We start from the raw sequence: 17,777 nt of genomic DNA, 5'->3' as shown, positions 1-17,777 counted from the left end.
AAAGACAACGTGCCCAGCATGGCCGAGTCCCACTGAGCCCAGCGCTACTTGCCCTGAACAAGAAAGCCACTATGTCATTATTCAACCCCTCCTTGGCTAGAACACACGTTTTCTGTTTTGAAAGTGTATAAAACAAGTCATCAATCCTGGCAAATGGCCGCAAGACCGGGTTCTGTTGGCACATTACAGAACACAAATCCCCTATGCTGGTGAGGGGGACCCTCCAGACAGGGCCACCCCATGCAGGGAAGGCGGATCTCGGCCCCAGGGCTGAGGCGGAGCAAACTCTCCCTTGGGCCAGGGAAAGGGGTGTCTTTGTCTAATACACCGAAAACCCTTGACTGCCCGCCAAACGCAGCATGGCAGCCGCCCCCTTTTTCTAGCAGGCACAATTAGTGGAAAGGCACTGAGGGGGCCAGTGGAGGCCCTCCAACCAGGTTTCAAACCGAAGAAAAACATATTATGACAGAAACCCAATGGAGAGTATTATGTATTTCTATACTATGGGCTTGCCCCTCAGTCCAAAGAAATCTGCCAGGTCTGAATGTTATTTCCGGCTGTCACCTCTGCCTGGTCCCTTGTGGGCACTCAATGTGCCGGCCCTGCGGGGGATACACTGATGTGCCTTTCTGCACTCATTGTTCCCAGCCCTTGGAGAAGATTCCAGAAAGGGGCTCCAGAGCAGAAACTGCCCAGCAACTCTTCCAGAACCACGGTTTGAAAATGAAAACAAAGCCAAGGACATGAGCTCCACTAGGTTCAACAATGAGGCTTGCTTGGTCATTTTTTTTTAAAGATTTTATTTATTTATCTGACAGAGAGAGATCACAAGTAGGCATACTGGCAGGCAGATAGAGAGAGGGGGAAGCAGGCTCCCCTGCAGAGCAGAGAACCCGATGCGGGGCTCGATCCCAGGACCCTGGGATCATGACCTGAGCCAAAGGCAGAGGCTTTAGCCCACTGAGCCACCCAGGTGCCCCTTGCTTGGTCATCTTGCTCTCAGGGGCTCAATAAATGTTTTGTGGTAAATGAAAATTTATTTTAGTTGGCTAAATTAATCAACCATATTGCTGTATCTTTGTAGAGTGTCTAGAATGTCTAAACCAGAGGTTTTCAATCCTACCAGTGCATTATAATTACCTGGGGAGTTTTTTAAAAGTGGTATGTCACATCCTAGACCAATTAAATAAAAACCTGAGGGTGAGAACCAGGCATGAGTATTTTTCAGAGCTCCCTGGGAAATTCCAATGTACAGCCATGGTTGAGAACCACTGAGCAAAACCACCAGATACAAGAAAGAACAAGAAATCCCCACTATTTCCAAACTCATTAGTCGAGTCACCAAAAGGTTATAAAAAATGTTGAAAAGGGTCTGAAAAGGCCTGAACTCCTTACTAACAGGTAGCCTCTTATTAGCCAGTAGCCTTGGATATGCCCCAGAAAATGCTTTGCAGTTATCCAATTACAACCTTCATGTCTGTCTAGTAAGAAACATGTAATATGACCAAACACAATGTACTTCACTGTATCGGGGTCCCTCAACTGGAGCTGACGACACGTGGTGTGAAGGACTGTCTTCTCCCTCACGTGCCTTTGGCAATCCCAGTCATACACACTACATGTGGGTAGTATCTCCACTCTGTTTAAAGAGAGAAAAAAAAGACCCCACACCCCCAACTGCCCGGAGGGTGGGGTTGGGCAGAAGCATGGTGGGAAATCCCTTGAAAACTACCAGATGCTCCATAGGAGTGAAAAGAAGCCTGGGGTCAGAGCATGCCCAAATGTGGGAACACCAGACTGCAATGTCAGAAGCAGCTACAAACCAGAAAATCTGAGAGTAAATTCAAATGCTAAAGAGAGATAATCACAGGGCTTTCAAGTACCCATGGTAATCTAAACGAGGCTAACAAAACGTTTGGCAGAAGTTCTTAGAAAACTCTGGCCAGGCAAGAATGATGTGCAATTCTTACACGACTCGGCCTTCCAAAGTGCTCAGCAACACAGTGAGCCGTCCCAGGGCAAAATGTGTCCTTTGTCCACTAGACAACTCAATGTCCCCGTTTCTAGACTACTGCCCGCTCTGTGTTTATTCAACAATAACTTAAAAAGAACCAACTTGGAGGTCTAGTCCAAATTAAATACACCACTACCAAAAGAAAGGAAGAGAGGATGGAAAGTGGAGTGGTGGGGGGGGAGAGGTAGGGAATGAAGGCCCACGTTTCATCTCCCTGAAATCCACTTATAGGCCGCTCTTGGAGAGCTCGGGCTCTGACCATCAGCTCCATCTAGATGGCTGAACCCCCCACCTCCTGCCTCACTGCTCAGCACACTGTCCCACCCAGCCAAGTCTGAAATGGAACTCGGACTTCTCTATCCCTCCCCTAGGTGTTAATTAATACCCTTGTCACCTAAAATCCCCCATGATGCTCCCCTTGAAGGTTCTCGTACAAATCCCCCACCACAGCCTCTCTGTCCCTCCAAACTCACTGGCCAGGCACCCAGCCGGCCCCCCACCCCGCCACACGCATCACACTTCCTCAACCCTCAAGATGGGGGCACCACTTTGCAGGGTTCCTGTAGGGAACCCGGCACCAGTGTTCCTTCCCTCCATCCCTCGTGGTCTGGTGCGGCTGCCACGTAACCGGTGCTCCTAACCGGTGCTCCGTAGGCGGGCAGCCCCAAGTGCAAGTTCCGTAGAGCAGCTGCACTCACCCAGGCTGACCAGCCCGGGAAGCTGAGGAATTTGTGCTGAATAAACACCTAAGACACCCGGCACCCTGACAAAGAGGGGGGAAAACATACTTCAGTTAGACCCATTCTCACTTCTTTCTTCCATTTTAAGTAATGGCTAAGATCCTGTGACCTCCTGAACAAGGTGAATTCCAGCAGCGGCTGCCCTGAGGGAATAAGCAATTCTCATTCACCTGGGGAAAAAACCTGCGAACTGCACCTTGCATCGTTAAGTCCTTTTCAACCTGGAACACTTGAGCAAAGAACTCGGGACCCAGTGTGTGGCAGCCGCCCTCGTGCAGAGGGCTGGAACCCCGGAGCCGCTCACATTCTAGCAGCATCTGGTTCGTGAAATGAGGAGACCAATTTCTATCCTTGTCAAGAGTATCTGGAATTAAGAGGACTCCTGCCCATCAATGCTCTGCTCCCTGTTACTATGCTTCCTAGTTCTCCCCAACGATGGCTGAAGCTAGTCCATCCCCAAGGGGTTGATGAGTCTCATCATCGCCCGTGCCCAAGTGGTGGAGCCCAATGCCCAGCCTCCTTCCTGCTCACCCCTCTCCACCAACCCTGGTACCTCCAGAGCCTGGTGCCCTTAACTCTCTCTCCTCCTTGCTCTGAGCCAGACGTCTGCGTCCCTCTCCCATCCAGGTCAGGGGCCACGCCCACGTGCCCCTCCTCCTTTCTGAGAGCTGGACTCCCCACCAGCAGCTCACAGCAAGGGGAAGTGTCATGGCAGGCATCCTCTCCCCCAACCCAACCCGAGAAACTCTGGTGTTGGAGAAGAGGAGCCAGGTTTGGGGTTGCACGGTTTCCCCTCACACATAAACCAGCTTTCGGGTTACCTTGACAGGCTCTGAAACCTAAAGAGGAAGAAAGGCAACTGGACTCCAACACAGCTGGAAGCCATTCAAGTATCTGCTTTAAGCATCCACTCAGATGTGCTAATCTTGACAGTGGTGTTGGTTACATGACTGTATGCATGGGTCAAAACTCAGGACTGTACATGAAATTTCCTCAATGTAAAGTATATAAAGTTTAAAAAAAAATCTATTCCAGAGTTACCAGCACCATTAGCAGAAAAACAAAACAGCACAGCACCCCTCATGCACTCCCTCTCACCCACGTGGGGGCTCACAAGTGCCTAACAGTGTGAGAACATCTTCTGAACTCACCTGGGATACGCTAGGTGTGATCAAAAACGTCAGTGCTGACAGGCAGCAAGTCCAGATTACCGAAATCCAGTGATACACAGAGAAAGCCTTCTGATTTCACAATTAAAAAGAGCTTAACACTTAAAATTATGTTTTAATTTTTATTTGACAGACAGATCACAAGTAGGCAGAGAGGCAGGCAGAGAGAGGAGGAAGCAGGCTCCCCGCTGAGCGGACAACCCGATGCGGGGCTCAATCCCAGGACCCTGAGATCGTGACCCGAGCTGAAGGCAGAGGCTTTAACCCACTGAGCCACCCAGGCGCCCCCACTTAAAATTATGTTTAAAGAAATCTTTTTTTTTTTTTTAATTTTAACAAAGGGTCTGTGTTTTGGGAGACATCCCAAGACATTCAGAAGCTCAATAAATTCCCAGAGATTAAAGTGAAGGTCAAGCAGATGGCTTCTTGCGCTCTCTGACTTCCAAAGCTTCAGCTTCAATTCCCACATCCAGTTCCTTTCACAACAGCTGCAAGATAATTTATCTCATCAAACAACACCCAAGATGACAGGGATGTTCAGAGCAGCAGGTTTCACAGAAATCAAAAGGTGGAAATCCAAATTGTCCATGAAGCTGTAAACGGGGAAACAAACTACAGTCTAGCCATACCATGGACGACTTAGCCAGAGAAGGAGCGCGGAACTGCTGTGCTACGTCTCGCGGGGCAAGATGCTGAGTGAAAGAAGCCAGTCACAACGGGTCACGCATCGGAGCATTCCATTTATAGGACACATACAGAAAAGGCAAACCCCTAGACATAGAAAGCCAATTAGTGTATGCCAGGGACTGGGAGGAACGGGAAGCTAGGAGGAATGGGGCTGTTGGCTAAAGGGTATACGTTTCTTGGCGGGGTGATGAAAATGTTCTAAAATCACGGAGATGAGGGGCGCCTGAGGGTCTCAGTGGGTTAAAGCCTCTGCCTTCGGCTCAGGTCATGATCTCAGGGTCCTGGGATCAAGCCCCGCATCGCATCGGGCTCTCTGCTCAGCAGGGAGCTTGCCACCCCCCCACCTCTGCCGGCCTCTGCCTACTTGTGATCTCTCTCTGTCAAATAAATAAATAAAATCTTAAAAAATAAATAAGTAAATAAATAAATAAAATCGTGGTGATGGTAGCCCAACTCTGAACGTACTGAAAATTATTTAGCTGTATACTTTAAATTGGAGGAAGATGTGCCCTTGGAGTCATCTCAAGAAATCTGTCCTCAAATATCTAAACATAAAAGCAGCACTTTTAGATTCTCAGTTACTGTGAGGGAATCAAGGCGACGGAAAGTTCCAGAACTGGGTTGTTCCCCTTCAACCAACCATAAGGCATGCCCTAGGCACCAGATTAAAGGGGCTGGGAGGGGAGATTTCCTCTGTCCCCCCCCCCCCCTTCCACACACACACACCTGCCACAGAATAACAAGTGTCTGAGCAGCTGCTGGGTGCAGGCACTGTCCCGGGCACTGGCCGTGGCTTCCATGCCACGAACGGACACCTGCAGCCAGTCCCAGCGCCTCACTGTGACCACAGTGGCAATGCACAGCATGGCCACTACCGTTAATAACTGTGTAGCGTATATTTGAAAGTTGCCCTGAGAGTGGATCTTAAAAGTTCTCACCACAAGGAAAAAAATTATTTAACTATGTGTGGCGACGGATCTGAACTAGACTTCTCGTGGTGATCATTTCACAAGATGTACAGATATCAAATCATTATGTTGTAGACCTAAATCTAATGCTTTGTGTCCCTTACACAGTTCACCAAAATATTCTTCTAAATTTAAAAATCAGAGCAGTGGGGTGGGGGCCCAAAACATAGAAAGGGACAAAAGACAATTTGGAGGGCTTGTTTTCAGAGCAGTTTCTCTTTTTTCTTTTGAGAGAAGAGAGCGAGCGAACACAGGGGTGTGTGACAGCGAGGAGAGGGCAGAGACAGAGGCAGCAAGAATTCCAAGCAGACTCCAGCTGAGTGCAGAGCCAGACACAGGGCTCGATCTCACCACCCTGAGAAATCGGACACAAGCTGAAATCAAGAGTCGGACGCTTAACCAGCTGAGCCACGCAGACATCCCCAGGGCAGTTGCTGGTGTTCATAGAGAGCAACCAAACCAGGAAAAATTAGCTACAGAAAAGACATACTGACATTGGATTGACAGCCATACAACACAACACAAATACATGCAAGTGTGCATTAAAGAGAACCACATGGGACTGCTTACTGTGCCAGCCACAGGGACTGTTTCTTAAAACTCACATTATAGTACCCTAGGCATACTGTACATGTGCGGCTAATTATTTCACGGCCCTGCCTTCCCTTTCCCACTGCAAGAGAACAGTTAGAAAGGCATTTCCCGTTACCCCAACACCTGCTGGAAAGGGCCAAGAGCCTCACTCTGATATAACCACCTCAGTCTCTCCTAGAGCCAATCTCCTTGCGACATTAAACAAGGGCTCATAAGAATAAAATTTATGAAACACAATCCTAACCCCTCTTCAGTCTGGAACCCAAACAGTAATGCAGTACTGTACCCTCTTCTTCCCAGTAAACCCACCCCCCTCCTCCAAGACCAGGAGTCTTCCAAGCAGCCACAACCCCCAAGCCTCAGTCAGCACGGGGAGCGAGGCAGGTTCACGGAGTGCTCACGTAGCTCTAACTATCCATTCCTTGCATGGCCACCCAGTCCGCGGGGGAGGCCAACCAAGAGTTATAAAGAAAGGCACAGAAAGGGAAGATAATGCAAAAGCCTGGCTTTCACCTGGGGAGCAAAACGAATCGCAGCCATGAGATGCTGGACATCTGGCCACCTGAGCTCTCCCAGAAGGTGTCATCTGAGCAACATAAGGTGTGCCTGGACTCTAGGGGGTTCAAGATCCGTGTTTCCAGAAGAGGAAGTAGTAAACTCGGGCTGGAGCTGTGGACGAGAGCAGAAAACCACCAAGGCAGAGGACACTGAAGAGGCCAGCACCACAAAAAGCCCTCTCTGGGTGCTGAACTCAATCCAGTGGGAGGCAGCCCAAGAAATGAGGTGAAACCAGACCCCGCAGCAGCAAAAAAGGGATGAGCAAGGTGGTCAGAAGGGACTGGTAGGGTCTGAGGTCAGAGGACAGGAGAAGATGACCGGAGGCGCCTGGACCAGGAAAAATAACCAGCCCTTACAGCTTTAGTTCACAACGGCCATCCCCAGTCCACTGTGAGGAGTGAAAAGCATCCCAACTGCCAAGTGCCACCTCCCCTTCATCCCACAAAACAGTGGGATGAGGGGCGCCTGGGTGGCTCAGTGGGTTAAAGACTCTGCCTTCAGCTCAGGTCACGATCCCAGGGTCCTGGGATCGAGCCCCACATCGGGCGCTCTGCTCGGCGGGGAGCCTGCTTCCCCCTCTCTCTCTGCCTGCCTCTCTGCCTACTTGTGATCTGTGTCTGTCAAATAAATAAATAAAATCTTTAAAAAAAAAAAAAAAAAAAACAGTGGGATGAGAACAGGTCACAGGCCGGCCCAAGGTCAGGCAGCAATGGTTTCCTTCAGCTCCACGCAGAAGAAAACCCAGAAAAAAAGAAACCAGGAAGGTTTCTTTCCCAAAGTAGAAACTGTGGGATCACCACTTTGATTGTGCAGGAGCCCTTAACCAGTATCATCAACACCCTGCTCTCTTCCCACTGACTTGAGGTGGGCAGAACGCCTCACGGGGTCAGATCTATTACCCATTTGTGTTTCTGCAAACAATCCTAGGGTTTGTGCCCAACCTTCCATGCCAGGTTGCAAACCAACCATGAAACAGTATTTCCAGAGATAGAGCAGTTTGGACTTTGTGGCATCAAAAAGCACATTTTTGTCAGAGCCATCCCCGAGGTGAGCCCCGGCACTTCACTTCTCCTGGCTTTGGCCAAGGCAGACTCAGTGACGTCAACATTCAGGACTGCGCCCTTCGCCCTTCAGGACTGCGCCCTTCGCCCTTCCGAAGGCACCTCTCCAAGGAGATTACTCCGCGCCCGGGAAGTACTGGAGAAGTTAAGTGCCACAGAGATCAAAGTCAAAGGACACCAGTCAAAACTCCCCATAAAAAGGAAGGAGCGTATACTATGATGGATTCCAGATGAGAAAAAGGCCATGTGGGGGCCTGGGAATCTGTACTTGAGTATTTTTCCAGATGGCTCTAAAGTAAGCCACTGCACTTAGATGGTCTGAAGGCATGGGTGGACAAACTTGTTCCTTAAAGGGCCACATGGTAAAGATTTTAGGATTTGGCAGGCCTAATCAGGGCTCTGGCAGCCACCCGGAGGCCATACAAAGGACGACAGAAGAACTCGATGTGCCCCAAGTGCCCAAATTTGCTGACCCCTGGTCGAAGGTCTTTTCCAGCTCTAAATTCCTAACCAACAGGTATAGGGACACTATGCTGTAATTCTACAACCTGAATTTCCAGAAGTGACAGTCTTAGCATTTGGGACTAGAATAATCTGAGGACTACTTTCTCCATTCAATTTAGCAATTTATTAAATGCGGGGATGGGGGTGATTGGAGGGAATAACAGCTAATAACCTATATAACCGGGACCCCCTGTAGATAGCAAAAGGATAATAAACAAATCCTACAAACAACTGTACACATATATTTAGCAACTTAAAAGGAAATGGGCCAATTCCTCAAAAAAACACAAACTATCACACAACTCATCAATATGAAGTAATCTAAATAGCCCTGTAACTTATCATAGAAATTTAATCTGTAATTTTAAAACTCCCAAAATAGAAACCTTGCGCACAAGAAGGGTTTCACTGGGGAGTTCTACCAAATATTTAAAGAAAAATACCAATTCTATACAAAATCTCTTGCAGAAAACAGAAAAGGAATGCCATATTCATTTTATGAAACCATTGTCCTAATACCAAAACCAAAAAAAGACAGAGTCCCCAAAGAGAAACCTACAGATCAGTATCCCTCTTGAATATAGAAACAGAAAAATCCTTTTGCAATCCCTAACAAGTAAGATTTCAGCAACAGGGAGCCCGGGTGGCTCAGTTCATTAAGCTGCCTGGACTCAGTTTGAGATCCCAGAGTCCTGGGATCAATCCCCACCTTGGGCTCCCTGCTCAGTGGAGAGCCTGCTTCTCCCTCCCCCTCTGCCTAATAAATAAATAAAATCTTTAAAAAAAATTCTTCAACATGGGGCGCCTGGGTGGCTCAGTGGGTTAAGCCGCTGCCTTCGGCTCAGGTCATGATCTCAGGGTCCTGGGATCGAGTCCCGCGTCGGGCTCTCTGCTCCGCAGGGAGCCTGCTTCCCTCTCTCTCTCTCTGCCTGCCTCTCCGTCTACTTGTGATCTCTCTCTGTCAAATAAATAAATAAAAATCTTTAAAAAAAAAAAATTCTTCAACTTAAAGAGCGCCTTTAAATAAAGTAAGACCAACCTTCAAACTGCCTGCCAATGCTTTATTTTCCACCTCTTCTTCTGCCAGCAGAACTTCCCTTACCTTTCAGGAGCATCTTTATCCACTGGCACAATCTCAAAGTACTTAGCCCTAAGTCTCGCAATTAGTGTTCAGTGCTTTATGTATCATTTGACACTCTTCCAAACATTTTATTGGACATCCCACCCAACAACACAGTGTGTGGGATTTCGTATCATTAGAGCCTTCACGCAGAGGGAGAAATTAAGGCACATGTGAAACTACCAGAGGGTCATCTAGAAGATGCTACCGGTTCTCAGCGGCTCCTTCTGGGTTTGCTGCTTAGCACATAAACCCATCGGACCCCAAGTAGGGCCACTAGCTCAGTGGCTCCTTCCGGAACACAGATGACAGTAGCCGTTTAATGAAATCCAGGCCCACCACAACTTAGGGTCCCAGAGTTGCTTTTCCTGGGGTCTGGATAAGCGCCCAGTTGTAAGGGTTTCAAAGAGCATCCGGGCAGTGGTTTACACACTTGCTTTAAAGATGCAACTGAGGAGGTCTCCCGACTCCTCAGCAGAACTGGGCCTGGAAGTGAACGCCCAGGAGATGGTAGCCGGCGCGGCAGCACAGGGCAGCAGGCCTGGGTTACAGGCACTGGGGAAAGCGCCTGCCTGCGGCGCTCCAGAAACCCAACTCACGAACAGCTTTCCTGAACATGCTTTTCAACAGATGCCCAACCACACAGCCCAGGAACTTTCTAACGATCCTCACCTGCCAGGGATTAGTACTTCAAATTACAAAGCCCTGCATTCCAAACCCTAGCCGGGTACCAAGCCTGAAACCGAGAGCTCTAACTTTCCCAGGCTGGGAGCCCCAAGGAGGCCCCCAGGAACCTCACCTCAGTTGTCTCTCCCAACAGGGTAACAAAGGCCCCAGCGGCCATTCAGACGCAGCCCGATTGGTGACACAACTAAGATGCAAACAAGATTTCGAAACTGGTAACTCTCCACTGCAAAACCTTCCATTATGTGTCGACTACTAGTATTTTTTTCAGTTTCCAATCCGGGAGGTTAAGACCATTCTATTTTTATTTGCTTCTCTCCTTGTTAGGTTGGACACCTTTATGTCTACCTCTGTTGCCACTTGTATGTTTTTCTTTCCTATGTTACCTAATCATAAGATTTTGTTTTTAAAGGGTATATGGGTTTCCATCCCTAAGATGACCTGGTTTACTGTCTTTTCAAAATACTGAACTGTTGCCACACATGATACATGCATTTTCTATCTTGTCTTTTTAATCTTCGTCAACTTAAAAGCACCTCCCCCCGCCAACATACACTCAGCAAAGTGTCTACTAGCTGGTTATGCAGTTGGAAAATGCAATCCTAAAAAAATGTCACATGCAGGGCTTCGGGTTACTTGAAAATGCACTTCTCTCATTAGCTGGGGTAGAGATCGCTCCTAATGCCTGGATGATGGAGTCAATTTCTTAAACAGCTGTTACCCCTTCCACAGCACTTAAAATAACGACAGAACGACCAAATAACTAGATGAGGCTTCTTGAGATCAAGCACAAACTCACTTTACCATACGCCACCTCCACAGGTTTAAAGAAATGGGTGTAACTTTGGAACTACACTCCGGAAAGATTCATTATGGTTTATACAATTTTTTAATGGCAAGCTCACAAAACTAATTCCCAGAAATGTGCAATTACTCAGTCTGGAGTCAAATACAGCTTGATTAGTGCAATTAAGAATCTTTTGCAGAGTTGGGGGCCAAGAGCGGTAGAAACAACCACAAAGCAAAATGAAGGGAGATTCCATTGAGACCTCCCCCAAACAGTCCGTAAAACAAACATTTGCCAATAGCATTCAAGTTCGAGAAAATATCTAAAGGACGAAAAATGCCTGCCCTGGAGCTGTTAAATTCTGAGTCTGGGTGCCTCCCAGCTACTTGGAAGCACGGGGAGTGTGAGGCTCCAACCTGCGCAGGGGGAGGGACAGCTGGGCAGAAACGGCCCCAGGAAGGGCTGACAATGAGTTTCGACTTTAGCCACGTGGTGATGAGAACACACAGGAGAGGCTTTTTAATGGGAAAAGGGACAGGAATCCGTTGAGTTTTTGGTGATCAGGCCCCCTTCCCCAAAATGGAGACACACTGGGAGACTGTGGCCAAGAAGCGTAGCCAGGAAAAAAGGTGAACACTGAATCCGAGAGCACAGCAGACGCAGTCTTGCAGGCCGTAAGGACTGGCTGCCTGGTGCTGGAGGTAGGAGGATGTCCCGCGTTCACAAGAAACGAGGGTTTTGGGTTTTTAATGAGGATCCTATTATACGGATTCTCATACTTAATTAGCATCAGAATTACTGGGAGGAAGCTGGTTAAAAATGCAAATTCCAGAAACTTCCCCCACCCCAGATCGTGATTCAGTCAATCTAGAAAAGGACGCAAGCAAGCATTTCCCCCTTCCCAAGCATCTGCCCCCCCTTAAGGCTATATTGTTAAAGCGGGTATGTGGGGGCGGGGTGTTGTTATCCCAACGGTAGATAAAGTGTTGGGACAAGGGAGGATAATGCCGAGACAAAGGGGAAAGCTTTTTCTCCTCTTAAACGAAACACAAGATGCAATCAAAACTGGATTTTTCAGGTTTTGTGCTTATAGCTCTGAATCACACAAAGACGAGATGCTTCTACCAGAAAGCAGCTCAACAAACAACACAGAAAGAGTGGGAGCTCTGAGGATGGGAGGAAGGCTCAGGAAATCGGGGAGGGAGGGTCGCCAGAGGCCATAGGCTCAACACTGCAGAAGTGCTTGCTGGCCAAGCCCTCTGCTCCTAGCCGAGCCCAGGGCAAACCTTGGAGGAAGGCCCGGCCCACCGTCCCTGTAATAGGACTCCTGATTTACGCATAACGGAGACTTCCAAAAAGAACCAGGGAAATTCTGCTGATGATCTGTCATCTGCATGGCAGCATCGGCTTTGCTAGAACTTACACCGGGGGTTCTCTGCGCCAGCACTACCGACATCTTCGGCTGTCAGCACTGTGGGGGGCCTGTCCTGCGCAATGGAGGGGCTGAGCAAGCACCCCTGACCTACAAAATGCTAGTAGCATCTCCCCACTTATGATAACCAAAAATGTCACCAGATACTGCCAAGTGTCCCCAGGAAGAGGGAGGGAGACAGGGTGGTTGAGAATGAGCGCCTTAAACTAAGAGGCTTCGGCAGTCGTGGAATTAACAAAGGCCTTGGAATCAAACAGACAAAGCTTTGAATCCCAGCTACCCCATTTATAAGGTGAAAAGCTTCAATGGGCCTATTTATTCATCTTTAAAATGGGGATAACAGGACCTACCACAGGGTTGTTGTGAGGATTACGTAAAATAACGTGTAATGCGCTTAGGGCAATGCCTAGCCCAGGAGGCAACTAATAAATACCGGCTTTTATGTTTTCAAAGAGATGTCTGTCTTGAAGAGGAACCAGGGACATTAGCTTACAGCTCTGGCCTAGAGTGGAAACCTACCCTGCCTGAAAGAAACAATACACAGAATCCCAACTCTCCCTTCCCTCTCCACGTAGGGGGTCTGAACCAGGGGTCCATGGACTCCCCAGGGGCCAGCGGTTACAATGGGGGGGGGCTGTGAACTCAGATGGGAAAAAAATACACATACTTATCTTCACGAACTGAAACTTAACATTTTCTTCAGTTATGCTTGTAAAAGCACACACAGACTGTGGTGGCTATCGTCACCAATAAAATCACAGCTTTTTCTTACACCATTGCTGAAATATCATTTTATCAGTTCTACTTCAAAGTTATGGAAGTTATTAGGCCTGATGCTAGATCATGTTATTTCATGTGCTACTGAAGAAGCACATGTTACTCTGTTACATATTTGGGATTTTCTTTTATCTTGCAAATTGAATTTTAAAGTAACTGCGTTACTTTATGCATTTAAAATTCTTACTCTGACGGGCACCTGGGTGGCTCAGTCTGTTAAGCATCGACGTGATTTTGGCTCGTCATGTTCTCGGAGTTGTGAGATGGCGCCCCCCTTCCCACTCATGTGTGGGGCATGGATCCTGCTTAAAATTCTCGCTCTTCTCTCCCAACTCCACTCCAAAAAAAACAAAACAACAACAACAAAAAAAGCAAAATTCTTACTCTGAGGCTCCACAGTCTTCCTTGATAAGGGTCAAAAGCACAAAGTAAGAACACCTATCCTGAATCTTTCTGGTTAAGCCCAATTCCCAAGCAGCCTTCTGTTAATTTATTGAACAAGATCTTTGTTATAAAACTACTTTCTGAATTGGAGTAACACAAGTCACTGTTTCCCTAGGTCAACTATAGATTGGCGGTCTACAACCCGAAAGTAACAGGATCAGGCAGGTTTCCTCATTCAAGACCAGTAAATGTGTGTGCCTCGTTTTCCCCTAGGGGACTGGAACTAGCTTTCCATCTTGACCATAATATCAGGTCCATTTTAACCAGCACTTATGAAATATCTATGATGGGCCAGAACTGTGTCCAGGATGCAGACACTGGAGGTCGGCCTTTGAAGATACTCCCAGCCCAGGGGAAGAAGTGAGACACAGAGAGGAGGACTGCTAGACCTTTTGAGGGCTGACTGGCCAGAGACTGTTTGGTCTAACAGGGCCAGCAGAGGCTGTGAGTCCACACTCCCCACTGGACTAGGCCCTAGCCCACTTGCGGTCCAGCTTATATGAGCGGGAACAAGTTATGTGTCCTCCACCAACCCAGAGAAACTCAAACCATCCAAACATGGAACATGTGTATTCTTGTTAGCCTCGGCTGAGAAATCACTGTTTTCCGGGTTCAAGAGTCCTCAGAATCCAATTCTTCACTTACAAGATGACCAAGGATGAAGCTTTGTTTTTTAGCAAAAATTAAAATTTCCTGAATTAGGTCATCAGCCCCAACACTGAACAGGCACCACCAGGATCAACCCATGCCCAGTGGCTGCTGAGTACTAGTGGGCTTGCACTGGTAAGTAACTAAGTTATATGGAATCGCAACATAATAACGTAACTAAGTGGTTCGAGTTTAATTCCATTAAAATCACATCATGGAACTGGAGCATTAGGAAGGATTACTGACAAATGGGAAAAAGAACATGAATCCAGGCTCCACAGGCATTTGACTCACCCTTGAGTCACATCCAGTACTTAACATGCCAACACGAATGCCTTTTGACTCATTATTATCAATTAAAATAAATGTTTTTGGAGACCTCACACACATGTGGTAGATTTCTCACCAAGTGCCCCTAACTGAAAATTAGAACTTGTAAGATCCCAGTCTAGCCAGATTCCCTTATTTTCCAAGTGTAGACAGCTATCAACAGCAAGGGTGATATGTCTCCCCCAAACAAAGTTGTGGGGAAACACTGAATCAGAGTTCTCAGGGCACCTGGGTGAATCAATGGTTAAGCATCTACCTTCAGCTCAGGTCGTGATCTCAGGGTCCTGGGATGGAGTCCCACCTCGGTCTCCCTGCTCAGCGGGGAGCTTGCTTCTCCTCTCTCCCTCTGCTTCTACCCCTGCCCTGCTCGTGCTCTCTAGCTAATAAATAAAATCTTTTTAAAAAAATTATAGGTAAGGGCGCCTGGGTGGCTCAGTGGGTTAAAGCCTCTGCTTTTGACTTAGGTCATGATCCCAGCGTTCTGGGATCTAGCCCCCGCATCGGGCTCTCTGCTCAGCTGGGAGCCTGCTTCCCCCCCACCCCGCCCTCTCTGCTTGCCTCTCTGCCTACTTGTGATCTCTGTCTGTCAAAAAAATAAACAAATAATCTTAAAAAAATTATACATAAAAAGAATCAGAGTTCTCTTACTCCCAAAACACTTTCGTAGGGACTCAAGAACAAAGATGAATGTATACACACATCCCACTCATCCCCCTCCTGGGTATTGTTTCTTCTTAGAATGTTCTTCAGCTCGGCCATCAAAATTTTTTCATCTTTAAGATTAACAGGCTGAAAGGAGCACCTGGGTGGCTCAGTCAGTTAAGTGCCTGCCTTGAGCTTAGGTCATGATGAGGTTGGGGGAGGGGTGTTCTGGGATCCAGACGAACAATGAGCCCCTTGCCCCTGCTCAGCAAGGAGTCTGCTTCTCCCTCTACCCCCTCCCCTCTGCTCACGATCTCTTGCTCACTCTCTCAAATAAATAAATAAAATCATTAAAAATGTTTTTAAAAAATTAACAGGCTGAAATTAAGGATAATTGGCTGGAAATGTTTTATTTTCTCCTTGCCCAATTAAATTTAGATGTCTACACCTTGCCAGCTTAGAACCTGCCAGTTTCTCCTGCTCCCCTCTGAACTGTGCATCTATGGTTCTCTCCCTCTCTAGCCACTGTTAGCCCCAAGTTCTCTAGCTTGGGGCACCTGGCAGCCTCAGTCTGGAGAGCCATGTGACCCTTGATCTCCACGTCGTGAGTTCAAGCCCTTCGCTGAGCACAGAGATTATTTAATTAAAAAAATTAGGGGCACCTGGATGACTCAGTCTGTTAAGTGGCTGCCTTCAGCTCAGATCATGATCCTGAGGTCCTGGGACAGAGTCCAGCACTGGGTTCCTTGCTCAACGGGAAGCCCGCTTCTCCCTCTCCCTGGGCGCTTGTGTGCGCTTTCTCAAATAAACAAATCTTTCTTAAAAACTTTAAAAAAATAAAGTTCTCTCACTTTTTCTTCATAAAGTGAAAGTTCCCCCGCACTTTTACAACGGAACACAGAAGCCCATTGTGAGCCGTCATTTCAACATACCACTTGAATTAAGCAGAATGCTGTTTAAGGCTTCAGGCACCAGCACAGACTGAAAGAAGTGCCAGAAGCTTCCAGCCTCATCCTGAGATTACCCTCCTCAGAGCCTAGAAAACCCATGTTCAGTAAGTACAGGTCAATGTTCACACATGCTTCCACCAAGGACACTTCCTAAACGCAGCTGGGTGACCCAGAACCACTTCAAGCCTCATCCTCCTCACCTCTAAATTCAGTATGCAAGAACCTTCACTAACCACTAATCCCTAAAGTTGGCAGGGTTTATTACTCAACAAAACCTGAGCCATCTCACACCCAACACTAGCTGCACGCCCCAATCACCATTTTATCTCTTGACTCTCCCAGTCATCTCCCTTCTCTCTATCCTCAACTAAGAAGTGTGGGAACTAAAAAATGCTTTGTTTTCTCAAAGTCACTTCCCAACCACCGAATACACTGCCATTACTTAAGAACCTTGTAGTATTTTAGGGCAACTCCCTTAAAATCAAGCCATATGAAGTGTGCACTGTCCTTTTTTTTTTTTTTAAACCATCGTGAGGATAATACTCGGAAAGCTTGAGAGGTAAGGCCAAAGTCCCTTGCAGAGCCAATCAAGAAAGAGAAGATGCAAACCTAGGTCTTGCTTCAAATCCCCCAAAATTTTTTGTTTGCTTAAATTAAATCTGCCTTCGGAGAGCCTTTAAGCTTGGGGGAGAAAATGCAAAATGAGTTTTCAGAACTTCAAGAAAGGAGAAGAGAAAGAGAGAAAGTGGAAAAAGCCACGGTTTTAAGTGGGAACAGAAAAGGTTGCTCCATCCAGTTCGAGGAAAACGGTGAAAAGACAAGATATGGATGAGATGCTTCATGTGGGATGTACGGGAAGCGCAGATTCAAGTCTGCAGTCCTTACAGGTTTAAAAGCCAGCAGAAAAAAAAGACTGGCAGTCCTACCCCTCCCCCCGCCACGTTAAAACCCAGAGAAAAGCATGCAAAAATACCCTTCCCCTTCGTAATTCCTGCACACAGTTCCCACTTTCCAGCCCTCTGTTCTGGCCGGCTGGGTTCTGAGCCTCCAAGACTCGGAGAGTTATAGTTCCCGCGCCCAGACCTCACCCCCCTCTTCCATAATCTTCGTTTCCTTTCCCGTCCCCCGTCCCTTTCCGCGGGACCCGTCTCCTACGCAGTCGGCTAAGAATTCTGCAAGCGGCGGCGCGGTCCTGCCCCAGCCCTGGCTCCCACGAGGAGAGCCCCCGCCCCAGGGTGGAGGGAATTTACCCGCCTCGGAGTACAGGAAAAGGTCACGCGGGCGGCCCCGCGCGGCGCACGCCCCCCGCCCTGCACCTCCGCCCTAAGTGGGGGCCCGCAGACGTGGGGGTGTTCCTCCCGGGCCGCGCGGCGCGAAGGGGACCCTTGCAGGGGCGGCCACGCCCGCACGGGACGCGCGGGTGGGCGACCCGGGCCTCGAAGGGCGGCGCCGCGGGAGTAGGGCTGTGGGGGGAAGCGGCCCCTCCAGGCCCCGCGCTGCGGTGGGAACCGACCTCGGCGGGAGCTGGGAGCGCGGCCCCCGCGCCGGCCGCCGGTGCACGCGGCCCCGCAGCGCGCTCGGCGCCGCAGCCGGAGAGCCTCCGGGGCCGCGCGGGCCGTCCGCATTGTTCGGCCCGCGGCGCGCGCCCCGCCCGGTCCCCGCTGGCCC

The 17,777-nt window shown here is 48.5% G+C and overlaps 1 protein-coding gene across 1 annotated transcript in view; it reads right to left on the bottom strand.

Moving 5' to 3' along the window:
* The window catches only part of LOC111150447 (spermine synthase), a 50,718-nt gene that overhangs the window by 32,277 nt on the left and 664 nt on the right, over positions 1-17,777 (bottom strand). The gene's annotated exons all lie outside the window — the stretch shown is intronic.

This window comes from Enhydra lutris, unplaced genomic scaffold, assembly GCF_002288905.1.
Source record: "Enhydra lutris kenyoni isolate GAN:26980312 unplaced genomic scaffold, ASM228890v2 scaffoldscaffold23, whole genome shotgun sequence".
Lineage (NCBI taxonomy): Eukaryota > Metazoa > Chordata > Mammalia > Carnivora > Mustelidae > Enhydra > Enhydra lutris.
Note: the sequence above shows the minus strand (reverse complement) of the source record. Positions and strands in the feature narration are given on the sequence as shown.